Here is a 15,117-nt window from a genome sequence, read left to right on the forward strand (position 1 = left end):
TTAAAACATTTTTTTTTTTCATTTTCAAAAAATCCCCGGGCCCAATACAACATAAAGATTCGACTTATTACAGACAGTGCAACAAAAGTATATAGTCTGTGTACGTAATCATAAAGCTCGCACGCAGTGTATGCATTGTTTTTTTTAAACATATTATTGAAAGAGAAAAAAAATGCTTTCCTTACAATGAGACAAGATACTCAGCAGTGGTCAGCAAATTTAGTTACATAGCATTATTCATAATATACAATTTCCTTAATTCTCTAATATCCCCAAGGCGATCCCCATTTTCCCAAGAGCCCCCCCCCAATCTCCCCCCCCATCTCCCCCCCCCCCTCGTCCCCCTGTCCCCACCCTCCTGCCCGCACGTTGGTAGGTGATGCCCCTCAAACGGTCAATAAATTCCCCTGGTAGCAGTGTATACATTGTTATGCAGATCAGGCCCTTCCCACCCCTAGCAGAACTATCCCCCTCCCTACTGTCCCATGGTCCCATGCTGTACTGTCCGGTAACACTATTACAATCCGTTACACAGTGCCTGCTCAGCCCACTGATGTGCATGCATCTTCCCAGTCCCTGCACTGTTCAGCTACAGAATATGCCTAAACAGGCCGACCTTTTAACCGGTTTACAGGTTGTGGGGACTCCTCTGCAGTATACAACTAGGGGTTCCTGAGACAGTCCACTAGATTCTCCCAGCCGCGTGCCCTGTCTATCGTGCCACATCCTCTCTTCACATCTAGACGCAGGACTTCACTCTCAAACCCTGCCCATTTAACTTCTTCCTCCCTCCATTTAGATAGTCTGGGCCCCTGCTGGTCTTCCAGTGCATTGTAATTACTCGCTTCGCAAGCATCAGAGCGAAGTCTGTAAATCAATTGGTTTTACACTTGGCTGGGCGCAGGAATCCTCCCCGCAAGCAGGCCATAAGTGACCAAGGAATCCTCTGATGAATAGCCCCATTAACGCAGTCCTTCACCATTTCTCAAAACCCAGGAAGGGAGGTGCAAGCCCACACCATATGAAACATGTTGCCTCGGCTGTCCAATAGTTCATGTTTATTTGACCAGGTGTGAGAGAAGCCCAAATAAAACTCTATTAATTTAAACCTAGCATTTCAAATTAATGCAGGATTGCATTCAAGAATTTTCACTTAATCTGTGTCCGGGATCTGAATCTCTAATCCACCCTCCCATTTCTCCCTTAGGTCCGCTAGTGGGGTAATAGTTTCAGCCCAATGAAGGCATGTAATTGCCTTAATTGGGACAGGAGTATGACAGAGTAGCTGACAGCATTTGTGGTTAGAAGGTTTAGTCGCACCAGCCCTAAAAAGTTTCCTAATCGTCTCAACCACTGCTCGGTGTAATAAGAACTGACCCCCTGGGAGCCCAAACTCTAGAGATCAGTTTTCTAACAGGAGAAGCGCTTTTTTTCTACCCTATAAGTGGTTCACTCCGCGAGCGCACACGAGGCCCACCCCAACCCACCAGACACTGCAGTGGCAGGTCCGGTGAGTACGGCGTCCAAGTGTGGGCCCTCTGTAGGCAGCACAGCCCAACAGCGCCGAGCAACCAGGAGATGTTGATGGGGATTTAAGAGCCTGCTACCTGCAACCCTGGGTTCAGTCACTGATATATCCATTGGTTAAACCACTGCAACTGTGCCACTAGGTAATAGGATTCCAAGTCCGGAGCAGCAAGACCCCCCTCCATCACCGGGCGCTGTAATTCTGACATTGTCACCCTATGTCTGCCCTTCCCTGAAACTAGCCCAATCATCAGTGACTCACGGTCTCTGAAGATCTGGTTGGGAATAAGCAGAGGCAACGTTGAAAAAAATAAAGGCTCCAGGGATGCGCCACATCTTGGCCACAGCACATCAACCAGCCACGGACAGCAGCAATGATTTCCAGAAATCTACACCTGAGCGCAGCGTCCGCACAACCGCCGCAATATTGCTATTGAGGACGTTCCGTGGGTCATGGTAAATTTTAACACTTAAGTACTTCAGACAAGTCCCTTCCCACTTAAACCCTCTCAGGTCCCAGGGTGGAAGCTCATCCCTACAGAACGTTAAAATCTTTAAGATAATGTTAAACATATAGCAGAATGTCAATTCTGGTACAACTTTAATTCCTGTCTGGTCTTCAAAAAGCCTCTGCCTGGTTGGATTTAGTGGCTCAGTCACTGTAATGCCTCTGGCTATATCTTTTGGAGTGGAAGTGAATGTACCACCCACTCTGTGTTTTTCTTTAGTTCACTGAAAGTTAATTTTGCTTTGTAATTTACTGAGATGGTGAATATTTGAAAACAGTTGTCAGTCTGTGCTCTATTCAAGCCAAAGGTTATTCACAGCAAGTGTGACAGTGCTAGTAACCAACTCAGGAGAGTGTCCTACATACTGTTGGGTGTCTAAATGTTAACTTTGTGTTTTAAAAAGAGCCCTCTCGTTTTCTACAGCCAGTAAGCTAGTTCAATGTGTCATTTATTTATTATATTTTTGGGAGTTTCCTAGAGTGCTGTATGTAACCATTCTATTCTCCAGTATTGGATCTTTTAAAGATTCACATGCTTGAATCATCACTGTAGTTTAGCTGGATGACCCATGTTAGATGTAGAGAGTAGTGTAATATTAAACATAGTGCAGAAAGCTTTAATATGGTCATATTAATAGCCTATTCACATAGATTCAAAAGACCTAAACTTCAACCGTTGAGGAGAAAGCATTGAACCCCACTCCCCCTAGAGGCCACTATATATATATATATATATATATATATATATATATATATATATATATATATATATATATATATATATATATATATATATATATATATATATATATATATATATATATATATATATATATATATATATATATATATATTCAATGAAAAAACCACAGGTTTTAGCCCATATATAGTTAGGGATTAGCATTTACAAAACCTTATTTTACTCGCATAAAACCATTGAAATTCGCATATATAGTTAGATGCGCTAACTATATATCGCGCACCCGCAATCCACTGCTGATGATGTCACATATTACATCATTCATGACATGCTCAGTGACATCACTGATGACATCACTGATGACATCTTCCAGTGACTGTATGTTTCTGTAAAGTTAAAATATGTCTCACATATTGAAGAATGAGTGGATGTATAAGTGTCTGGATGAAGGATTTAGTAGGTGCATGACTGACTGTATGAGTGAGTGATTAATGTGTCTCACTGAGTGCATGGGTTAGTGACTAAACTGTCTTAATTTGTACATCATTATGTCTGTTGTTCTGTAAACTGCTGCATGTGTTAATCAGTAGCTATATGAGTAACTATATGGGTTATTGATTGGTTGCCCAAGTATTTGTATGGGAGACTGAGTGTGTGTGGGGGTGGCTGGGAGGCGTGTGACTCTGTGCATAGATGTGTGAGCAGTTGATTCACTATATGTATGAGTTCAAGAGTGCATGTGGAAACAGCTGCATGGGCGGTTGACTGTGTGCATGAGTGTATTGCTGAGTGAATGGATATCTCAGTTCTACATGTCAAAGTAAGTACATATGTAAAACACAGTACATGTGAGAGTTGACATATATAAATAACTGTGCATAAGAGCCAGTGAATGTGTGAGTGGCTGTATGGATCATTGTGAACTTGTATCAGGGATTGTGTAAGAGAGTAAATATGTGTTAGTATATGTTTGAATAAGTAAGGTGTGTATAACTGTATAGTACAGGAAATGGAGGTGTGATTGATTCTTTGCATGACTGACTAGGTGTGTGAGTAACTCCATGGATGAGTGAGTCTGTGAGTTTTTGTTTACACTGAGTGTATCTAAGGTTATATTAGAGTCTGAAGAGGTTAATCGTATTATCACATGAATGATGTCATTAGTGATGTGCTCAGTAATGTCAAATGAGATGTCAAATGAGATGTCATCAGTGATGTCATTTGGGATGTCTTCAGTGATGTCATCAGTGATGTCATTTGAGATGTCATCAGTGATGTCATCAGTGATGTCATTTGAGATGTCATCAGTGATGTCACTGAGCATGTCATGAATGATGTAATATGTGACATCATCAGCAGTGGATTGCGGGTGCGCGATATATAGTTAGCGCATCTAACTATATATGCGAATTTCAATGGTTTTATGCGAGTAAAATAAGGTTTTGTAAATGCTAATCCCTAACTATATATGGGCTAAAACCTGTGGTTTTTTTCATTGAATTTCAATGGTTTTTTAATAACAAATATCAAAAGCTGTCAAATGTCAAGTACGTGATAGGTAAAAACATTTTCGTGTTTATGCACGCTGATGTGCTTTAAACGCTGCCCCCCCCCCCCTCTTTTCTCTTAGAAGTACTCTCTCTTTGCAGAAAGTGAAGGGTAGTTAACGCAGGCCTTTGCCCCCATTGTAATCCGTCGTGCCTGCTTGTCTCTCCATTTGATTGATTGTGATCCAAGCATTTACTATTTTAGAATTTATTCTCTTTGGTTCATTCTCTATTTACTAACAAGCACAAAGCCGCAATACTCTATTTAGTCTTTGCAGATAGTGAAAAATCGTGTTAAAAAAAAAAAAAATCTAGCAAAATCAGTAGACCACTAATGGGATCTCTTTTTGACCTCGCTAAAATAGAAACATTAGGAACAACCCTTCATGAGAAATCCGAAACTAGTGAGATGAACTGAGCTCCACACCATGATGGCTGCAAGACAGCTCGGCTCCGCCAACCACCCCGCCCAAAATAACGATAAACTCTATGCAAATATTATAAATATATACAACACACCAGCAAAGTAACAGGGTAAAACATTTTATTAAATAACTATTTACATAACTATTTTATACTTTTTGTTGCCTGATCCGGCTAGCTCAATCGATCGAGCATGAAACTCATGCATTCTGATAGCAAGCGTTGCTGCTGATGCTATGCAAACAAAAACTGATTTTCAGTTTGTACATTCTTCAAGATTTTTCATCCAAGGCTGGTTGAGAGTTTGTAGAACGATGGCTTCAGATTTTCAACATACGGTGTGGTGGCGCGGACTGGGAGGGTGCGCTTGACTTCTGCCCCCTCCCCAAGTCGTGTTGCCCTGGCGTGGCCTAAGATCGCCCCCGACATAGGCGGCCGGCTCCCGGGGTCCGGCGGAACTTTTTGCCTTTTGATGACTCTTCCATTCTGGACCTTATCCCACAATCCGTTTGACCTGAAGACACGCTGTAGTGGGGCGCCCCTTTACCGTTTCAGTTGCCATTCCGCCCGCTTTTGCTACACTGTGCCTCTTCCGCCATTCAGCTGTTTACTACCCGCTCTTGCGACTACAGCGTCTCGCTCACCATGTAGTTGAGTTGCTCCCGCTCTTGCGATGCAACTATAGGCGGCTGCCACAGGACTCTTAAAATGGCGGCCGCCTCTTCAGATTTGGGCGTGGTCCACTAAAATGGCCATGGGACACCTTGGAACTCGGACGCTTGTCTGCTAGGGCTTGGGCCCCATTCCCGAAAGCGTCCACTGAGCCTTGAAGATTCTACAAAAGTCTTGGGAGCCCCCGACTCCCGCAGGCTTCTGGTGGGGAGCGGCTGCCATAATTGCTCGTGGAATGGCCACGACTGAGATACGAGATGGTGGTGCTCTCATGCTAACGCCAGCTTCAGTCTGAAACATCCAGAAACACTGTAGACTACCAATTCGATCAGTTCCGGTAGCGCCCCAACGTGACCCGGTAGGGAAGAACTTGCCCTCCCCTCTTTGACTGATGGTTCTTGTTGCCTGTCCCTTCTGTTGTCATTTAACAGAACTTTTTAGACTGCTGAAAGGGGTTGTGTTCCGACCGCTGGTTGGTGGAGACATTTTGACTATATTCTGGACCTACGTTGTCGCGTAATGCGTTATATGACACGCCGCGTTAGCGCACCCGGAAGTACTCCAGTGCGCGAAGCGCAGCTTCCCGGAAGAGATCCGGGGCGCGGCGCGCAGCGCGTAACGTAAGCATAACAGGTCATGTGACTTGTTAATAAAACTTTTCATTGGTTCATTTTACTTTTGGTTTCCTAATGATGGAAGGCTTGATCATATGACCTAAAAATATCACTTTTCATTGGATTAAAACATTTTTTTCCCCAAACGATGAAAGCCCCACCTTGTTTCTAGATGTTTCAGACTGAAGCTGGCGTCAGCCTGAGAGCACCACCATCTCGTGGCTCCGTCGTGGTCATTCCGCGAGCAATCATGGTAGCCGCTCCCCACCGGAAGCCTGCAGGAGTCGGGAGCCCCCAAGACTTTTGTAAAATCTTCAAGGCTCAGGGGAGAGTGGGCGCAACTCAACTACATGGTGAGCGAGACGCTGTAGCCACAAGAGCGGGCGATAAACAGCTGAATGGAGGATGAGGCACAGTGTAGCGAAAGCGGGCGGAATGGCAACTGAAACGGTAAAGGGGCGCCCAGTACAGCCGACGAGCCTCCACCTGGGGAGACCCGTTCACGCCGCCTCCCCCGATTTCCCCCCCCCCCCCCCCCCCCCCCGGGGGCGCCCCGCGCCGTTTTTCGGAGCAGCATTGTAGGATGCCAAAACCAGTGCGACAACTTACTGGCCATCCACATCTCAGCGCGTTCTGCTGCCTTGGGACTATTCGCACAACAGACCGCTACTGACGAGGCCTCCCCGCGCACCCCCCGGGACACCCCACACCGTTTTTCGGAGCTGCATTGTAGGATACCAAAAACCAGTGCGGCACCCAGGTAACATCACCTGGGTGCCCTCCAGAACTCAGCACGTTGTGCTGTCTTGGGACTTCTCGCACAAAACACAGCTACTGACCATTGTTGCTTCTTTTTAAAAAAAATGTTTAAATGTATTTACTGTTTTTGTTGCGTTCTATATATTTATAAGTTATTAAAGTGTTATTTTCCTTCTACTTTGTTGGAGTGCTATATATTTTTAATGTGACACATAATTGTAAAAACTTTGATGTACAAAGAGGCATCCCTGGAATCTTCCGCTTCAGGCTCGGTCCCACACACCCTCACAGTGAGAATCCCCTCCCCAAGCACAATACAGGATGGTTATCAGATAGTAGGAACGCGTGTGGTGTGACGGATCTCATCGGGTGGGGGCCTTGATCTACTCTAACTCCTTTGAAGAGGGGTGATTCTCTACAGCTGGGGCCATAAACTACATCTGCAGGGCTAGGTGATAGCCTGGGACCGGCCTGGACAATCGGACACAGAGGAAGAGGAGTGTTAGAGGGTGTGGTAGTGAATAGGGTGAAAGGGTGGTGTCGGGCGGGCACAGGGTGTGATTCTCAGGGAAGAGCAGCGCACATGGGAGGAGGTTTCTGGCCCATGCATGAGAGAGAGAGCAGGGGTGACAAGTGCGTGGGGGAGATGCTTGCGAGGGTGAGGAGCCATGCTGAGGATCGGCGGCGTGCAGAGAGTGGGTCTGGTCAAGGCATCTAAAATGGCGTGCTCAACAAAAGTGTGGCATTGCAAAAAAGACAAGATGGCGCAGACAATGTTTATCAATAAGGATTAATTTATAACAATTATTTAAAACACAATATTTACTCGCAATGACAAAATGGCGGTCAACACTTCCTGATTTCCATCGAATCGAACGTTAACAGACGTCACGCAACAAAAAAAAAAAACGCTCACGCACAGCCGCTGGAAGACATGTATCAACATATATGAGCCTCCTCAGCCACCCTCAGAAAACAAAAGGGGTCAGGATACGTCTCCCGTACCCCCTTATACCTAGTAATTTAATGAAATCGAAACACAAAATGGCGAATTCACGTTTCGCTACCAGTTTGCGAACCGAGAAGCGCTTCTACCGCGAAAAATCAAATTTTTATTATTTGCCCCATGGGACCCTTTAATAACCCCAACATCATTCCTAGGGGGTCAAGAGAGGTCTACCTAGCCCCCTTTCATTAAATTCCCCCTTCGTTTTTCTCCTCCTCTTGTCTCTCGATCCTACCGACAGACAAGATGGCGGCCGCACCGGACTGTTTAGAATGTTGACAGACACCGGAGAGCCAATCAGCTTCGCTACGCAAAGCTCCGTTACGCGAAAAGTACGCGATCTGGAGCGCTATCTGGGACGCTGTCACAGATATACCTGTTTTTTAAACGTTAATTTCTCAAAATCCACTGGAGCACATATATTGAGACCCAGCAAAGGCACATCGGACTAACTGTCCCTATAATTTTGCAAAGTTTCGTGCAAATCCATTCAGCCGTTAATTTGCGAACCGAGAAGCGCTTCTACCGTGAAAAATCTATTTTTTTTCATTTTCCCCACGGGACCCTTTTAATAACCCCAACATCATTCCTAGGGGGTCAAGAGGGGTCTACCTTGCCCCCTTTCATTAAATTCCCCCTTCGTTTTTCACCTCTTCTTGTCTCTCGATCCTACCGAGAGACAAGATGGCGGCCGCTCCGGACTGTTTAGAATGTTGACAGACACCGGAGAGCCAATCAGCATCGCTTCGCAAAGCTCCGTGACGCGAAAAGTACGCGATCTGGAGCGCTATCTGGGACGCTGTCACAGATATATACATTTTTTAAAACGTTAATTTCTCAAAATCCACTAGAGCACATATATTGAGACCCAGCAAAGGCACATCGGGCTAACAGTCCCTACAATTTTGCCAAGTTTCGTGCAAATCCATTCAGCCGTTCGAGCTAAAAGTGAGGCCAAACGCCCTATGGAAATTAACATGGGAAAAACGCGTTTTGGGACCCCCCTTTTTTCTCGGCCCCCCCTTGTCGTACCCCCCCCCCGCCAAATTTTCAGGGGCTGCTCAGAAACAAAATGTGCCATTTTCCTGAAAATTTCAGCCAATTCCGTCCACAAACGCCAAAGTTATTAGACATAGAATTTTCAAAAGTCCCATAGAGAAAAAATCCTGACTATATATACCTACTGGCGATAGCCAGTAGGTAATATATATATATATATATATATATATATATATATATATATATATGTGTATATGTATATGTATATATATATATATGTGTGTATACCACATATCATGTGTGAATGGAGTCCCCTGAGCTCTCTGCTCAGTCTTCTTCAGATTAGTTAGCTTTTCTGCTTCAAACTTGTTTTCACACTTCTGTGAGGAATTTCATCACCTCTTAAAAAATAATTATCCTGACTGAACAGACCATATCTGATTCCTCTAAAAACTATTTTTTCAGACAATGTTGAACCTGTGTCGAAAAAGAGGCTTAATTTAGAGTATCCTTGCAAAGATAGCATTTAGTGCATATATCTTGGCCACAAGTACTGCAAAATCAATTGTACTCTTTCCACAAAAATCCTCAAGACAGTGAGGATAGACTTTTACTATGGCTTCAAAACTCAAAGTTTAGAGATATTTCTTCCTCTGAGAATGAAAAAGAATGTTCCTCAAGAGCATCAAAGAAAGCCCTAAAGAGGGTTACTTCTAATTCAGAACGTTGTACTCCATCAACATTTGATGACATGCCCTTCACTTTTAGGGAACCAACACATAAAATTCAGTCAGTGTCAGATAGTGGTTTTTGCCAAGTAAATCTCTTTAAATCTCCCAACTGACAAGTGTAGATCTGAAAAACTTTTGCCAAAGAAGGTGCCTTTGGAATTAACTCCAATACCCAATTGTTAATATCTGTACCGCTGACGAGGAGACCACCAACTACTAAAGCAGACGTCGACGGTCTTGCTACCGTTGACAACCACTTCAGGAATTATACCATTTACAACAATATTCATGGCAACACTGTCAACAACTGCTTCAAGACGACACCCTTGATGACCACCTCGTCAACAACACCATAAGTGATGATCTTGAAACGACATTCGAAGACGGAAACACAATTGACAAGAACACCAAAAATTTGAAGGATCTCGTATCTAAAAAAAAGGCATTCCCATTCGGTTAATGCCTGTGCATATCTCTCAAACTAAGGTTTCTCGTTATTCCCCCTCAAAACCTTCTGGACACATAACAATCAGAGTATAAAGTTCCCTTTGGGCCAGTTTTAAAGCCCAACACAATCTATAGTTCGCTGAATGATGAAGAGCAGTGGTTCCCAAACTTTTGACTCCTGAGGTCCCCCACTGAATCACTACTGGAAGCCGGGGACCCTCCAGCAATTTGTACAATTTAATTTTTTTTTTTTTTTTTACAAACGCTTTTTGAAGCAGAAGCAATTTGAAGAGGGAGACAGCCTGAATTGGGTCTATTGGCATGGACATGTATGCATACAGCAGTGTATTATTTAGTGGTACACGTGTCCTGCTCTCAGCCATAGCAGCACCTCTACATTCTCATTCCAGAGCCTTGGAGTGGTGACCCTTCCTTACAGCAACAGGTTGAATGATTGTGAATTATTAGCATTTTTACCTATTCACAGTTTAAGAAGGTCTTAAATATTATACAATTATGAAGCATTTTATAATAAAGACATGCCCCAAGGAGCAACGAATATTGTGAAAATTCTAACAAGATAGTGCACAAAGCAATGAGTCCAGTGTACAGCGCAAATTCAAGGTCTATATTAGGAGTTCCTCATGGAAGTGCAAAAGATGTCAGGAAGGTATCTGCACATGAGGCATATTGTTTCAGCAAGATAATGGAACAATGCTATGCCAATTACCATAAACCCCTGTTAGACATAGTCACAGAAAGCAGAACAACATTTTACCACCAAGGGGTGAGCAGTGCAGTTAAGGCATATTTCAGAGAGGCCTCGCGTCGCACCTGACATGACCCTCTCCTGTTAGGATGCCCACTGCCCCGTCCCTTGCCAACAACAAACTGCAAAGGCTACACAGAATAAGAGCTTGATATGTCTGAATATGAAAGCTTGACAGCACACATAATTCACCCAAGGGCTTGTGGAAAGTGAGCAATCGGACAGAAGCACGAAAATCCTACTGCTGATCCTGGTTGCATCTATTTTTACCTGCCTGCCAAGTAAGGGTAACCTATACACATGTGCCTTGCAACGCTTTATTGCTTTTTTTGTATTGCCTGTATTTTCATTGTAATGTCTGTGACTGCTGTTGTCTGTCTTCCCCCGCTGCCTGTATGTGGTCTGTGCCCCTTTTTCTTCCATCTGCTCCCCTCGCTGTCCCTCTGCTCTCTCTGCCCAGTCTTTCCTTCTGTACCCCCCGCTGCCCCGTGTCTCTGCCCGGTTTTCCCTTCTGTTCCCCTCCCTGCCCCCGTGCCTCTCTGCCCGTTCTGCCCGTTCTGCCTTCTGTTCTTTGCTGCCTCTATCTTTCTGTATTCTGTATTTTGCCTCTGTGCCACTCGTTTTTTGTGCCCGTCTGTCCTCTGTGCCACTCGTCTTTCCCTCGTTTTTGTGCCCCTTTTGCCATCTGTTCCACTCGTTTTTCCCTCGTTTTTTGTGCCTTTCTGCCCTCTGTTCCACTCGTTTTTTGTGCCTTTCTGCCCTCTGTTCCACTCGTATTGCCCACGTTTTTTGTGCCCTTCTGCCCTCTGTTCCACTTGTTTTTTGTGCCCTTCTGCGCCACTCGTTTTTTCCTTGTTTTTGTGCCACTTTTGCTTTCTGTTCCGCTCGTTTCCCCAGCCACTGTGCCTCCTGCGGCCCCGCCCCCATGACTACCCATTCGCTGCCCCCTCCTCCCGATTGTATTGTTGTGGTCTCGCCGCCCCTGCGCCAACATTCACAGTCTTTTGTGCTGTGAGGACGCATGGGCGTTTCTTTTTTCACTACGACGACAGGCACTAGAGTTCTGCAGACCCCCTGGGAATGTCTCACGGACCCCTGGGGGTCCGCGGACCACAACTTCGGAAACGCTGATGTAGATATGGGGATAGTATACTTATTTTCCTAAACCTGCAACAGCTGACCCTTGAAGACAGCCTTCCAAGCCATTGTCTCCTCTTCAGTTATGACCTTAAACCCAGCCTAGGACGCTACACCACTCCTGTGCATCTTCACCCAAGACAGTGTCCTACAGAGCCTCTAGTACTGCAATTACCTCTTGCAGTCAACCTGTAACATAAGCTTGTGATGACATCAATTCAGATAATGGCCAATACCTCAATATATGGGCCCAAAATAAGAATGCTACGTGGCACCTGTATCACGAGTTACTACTCCCCCTACTGCAAACTATCTTACAGACAACATTATAATAGGGCATCTAAACAGTTGGTTTATCTGTTCCAGTGAAGGAAGACAACTGCTTCCTTTATGACTTCAAGAAACCTACACATAAAATGGTCAGAGCAATACCCATAACTGACCATATTTAGTCTGAGGTCCCAAACATAGTTAAAAACTGAGAAAATAGGAGCAATTACTCCCAGCTGGAGGGAAATACAAAGCACCTGAGGATACCCCTGATTGGTATGTATGGCACCCTCATGCAGACTCATTGGTTATGAGCTAGAGGCAAACAAGGAGACCCACATCACCATGCACTGCACCACCTGACAGAGAAGCAAAAGACTGGACAATATCTGCAAAAAATGTTATGCTATAAGGCATTCAACGCAGTACTTACCTGATAAGACGGACAAATGTGGTCAGATATAGGGCCTTACTTAGGCCCACAGCCAGAAGACAAAAAGATTCGTGTAAAGTTCGATCCCTGAGGGGGAACGGGCGTCATCTGCAATAATTGACACAATAATGGACATTGCCACTACATGTTTCAGACAGCTTGCAGGGTATTTGTTTTACACAGACAAGGACGGCTGCAATCTACCTCTTTTAGACCAAAGGTTCAAAGTAGAATACTGAATATATCATATGAATCCCTATTTGGATGACTTGTTGACAAAGCTCTTCAATCTTTAAAGTCCGATACAGACACTGGAAATCACTGGGAGCACTTTCACATAGGCAGTCGTAGCCATTTCAGGTAGTCAAAGATAGGAGTCCGTACTCCTCATAGGTCAGTAAACCTGTAGGTATCAACCATACCATTTTTTATCAGCAGCCTTACCACCGCCAGAATGCACTTCAATAGAGGATGCCACCACCTCCAGCATTCTAACTGAAACAGACTGCTCATGGGAAAAATTATAATAATCAAGAGACCAAGAATGATCAAGGAGACAGTGGCGAGACTCATGCAACTATCATAGTAACTGCTCTTTTGTCTCCAATCAGTCCTGTAGATTGGAAGATTTCCTGTTATATGAACAGTGAGCCATTATAACATCGGACTGTTAAGTGCTGGATTTAGCATGATTTGACCACCTACGGGATTCATTCAGAAGCTGCCACTTACACTGCCACACAAGAGGCCCCATCAAAAGAAGTGTCTGTTGCAAGCCCAGATCCTCACCATGTTTAATAAAAATATAGTGATGGGGTAATTCCTAAGTCCAAGTAAAATGTAGATTTCTGCTCTCATTTTTCCTCTTCAAAAAGAAATCCGGCAAAAGGAGTCCAATTTCAGATCTTCAACAATGAAACGAGTTTCCCAAAGACCAAACATTTTACATGGTAACTTAACAAGAAGTCCTTCTTTTTCTACAGAAGGGGGAGGTTGGATGCAATTCTTAGACATACAAGATGCATATTTTCATGCCCCCGCCCAAACATAAAAAATACCTGAGATTTGAAATGGTTGGTCGTCATTATCAATTCAGATTCCTCTTATTCTGCCTCATATCTGCTGCAACTATGTTCATAAAATATGTGGCTCAGATTGCTGCACGTCTCACAAAACAAGTATTCCCCTGTGTGGATGACTCAAGAAGAATACAAGCCTATACCAAGGCCTGTATGTAACGCTTCAACAGATTAGACCTTACTTATAACAAAGACCAATCCCTACAAGAACATCCAATTTCCAAGACCCGTACTGAACATAGTTTTAGTTAAAGCCTACCCATCCAATGAGAGGATATTGCAGCTGGTGAGTTTAGCCAAACAACTGCAAATTGAAAAGCTGATCACTGTACGTAAAACTCTTCAAGTCACTTTTTGGGATGTAGATCTTAACTTATTTACTTCATTTGGAAAGATCAGGCCTAAATCATTCATTGGGCAAGGTCTATTTGGCTGCCATTTCATGCTTTGGAAGGACAGCAAATCAACTCTCACTTTGATCCAACATCCTTTGATCGAAGAATTTCTCTAGAGCAGTGTTTCCAAAACTGTGGATCACCACCCACTTTTGGGACGAGAGCTGATTTTTGATGAGTCGCTAAAGCTCAAGCAATATCGGAGAGGTATTTAAATTCCGTATTGATCTTGTCACATTTGCTGCGCTTCAAAGACTGAGGTCAAATGTCAGGCTATGTCTTCTGGCAAATTGCTGCTTCTATTTATTTAACATGGGGATTAGTGTTTACAGACTCCTCTAACTATGAAGTCGGAGAAGGAAAAGTTAAGCGAATTTTATGACAACCTCAGCAGTTAGCAATTTTTTTTTGTAATTCTGAAGTGTGATGGAATCAAAGATGTCAATAGGATCAAAACAAATTAAGACACGTTACTTGGCCATGCGCAAATGGTAACCATTCACTGAAACCCGATTTCCAAACATTATAATTTACATCCAATATAATTTTATCAGTAATACTGTATGTCTGTGCAAATTTAGTGGCCATTTCAATAGAAAATGCACTGTCTGTCAGTGATAGTGCACTACCACACGATGCGCAGGTCTATAAAGTTAGGTGAGTTGTGAATGTTTCTCATTTTAAAAAATGAATCATGGGACTAAAATGTTTGGGAAGCACTGCCCTAGTGGACTCTCTAGAGTTTTTCTTCCAATAAGCCATCCAGCACTCTATAGCAACTTAATACAGCCATATCTCAGTTAGAGAGAAGCACCTTCAAATCAGTTCACAAAGCAGAATTAAAATACCGCTCTTGGAAAATGGCCATCCTGATGGCATTAGCTTGGGCTAGAAGGGTAAGCAAAATTTAAGTAGGCCCAATTGAAGGTACTTTTAAGCAATTCTGTGATGACGTATTCATCCTAAGATTATATGCTCACTTTTTTCAAAAAGTACCAACTGACATTTGAAATTGCCAGTAGTCTTGAAGATGTTTTTCTAAAATTCAAGTAATGCATCAGAAAGAATACTTCATACACAGAAGGTGTCTAAAATGTTAAA

The 15,117-nt window shown here is 43.7% G+C and overlaps 1 protein-coding gene across 1 annotated transcript in view; it reads left to right on the forward strand.

Annotated features, from left to right (window-relative positions):
* Positions 1-15,117, forward strand: part of SPAG1 (sperm associated antigen 1) — a 1,072,862-nt gene that overhangs the window by 948,351 nt on the left and 109,394 nt on the right. The window lies entirely within an intron of this gene.

The sequence above is a fragment of the Lissotriton vulgaris genome, chromosome 4_1 (assembly GCF_964263255.1).
Source record: "Lissotriton vulgaris chromosome 4_1, aLisVul1.2, whole genome shotgun sequence".
NCBI lineage: Eukaryota > Metazoa > Chordata > Amphibia > Caudata > Salamandridae > Lissotriton > Lissotriton vulgaris.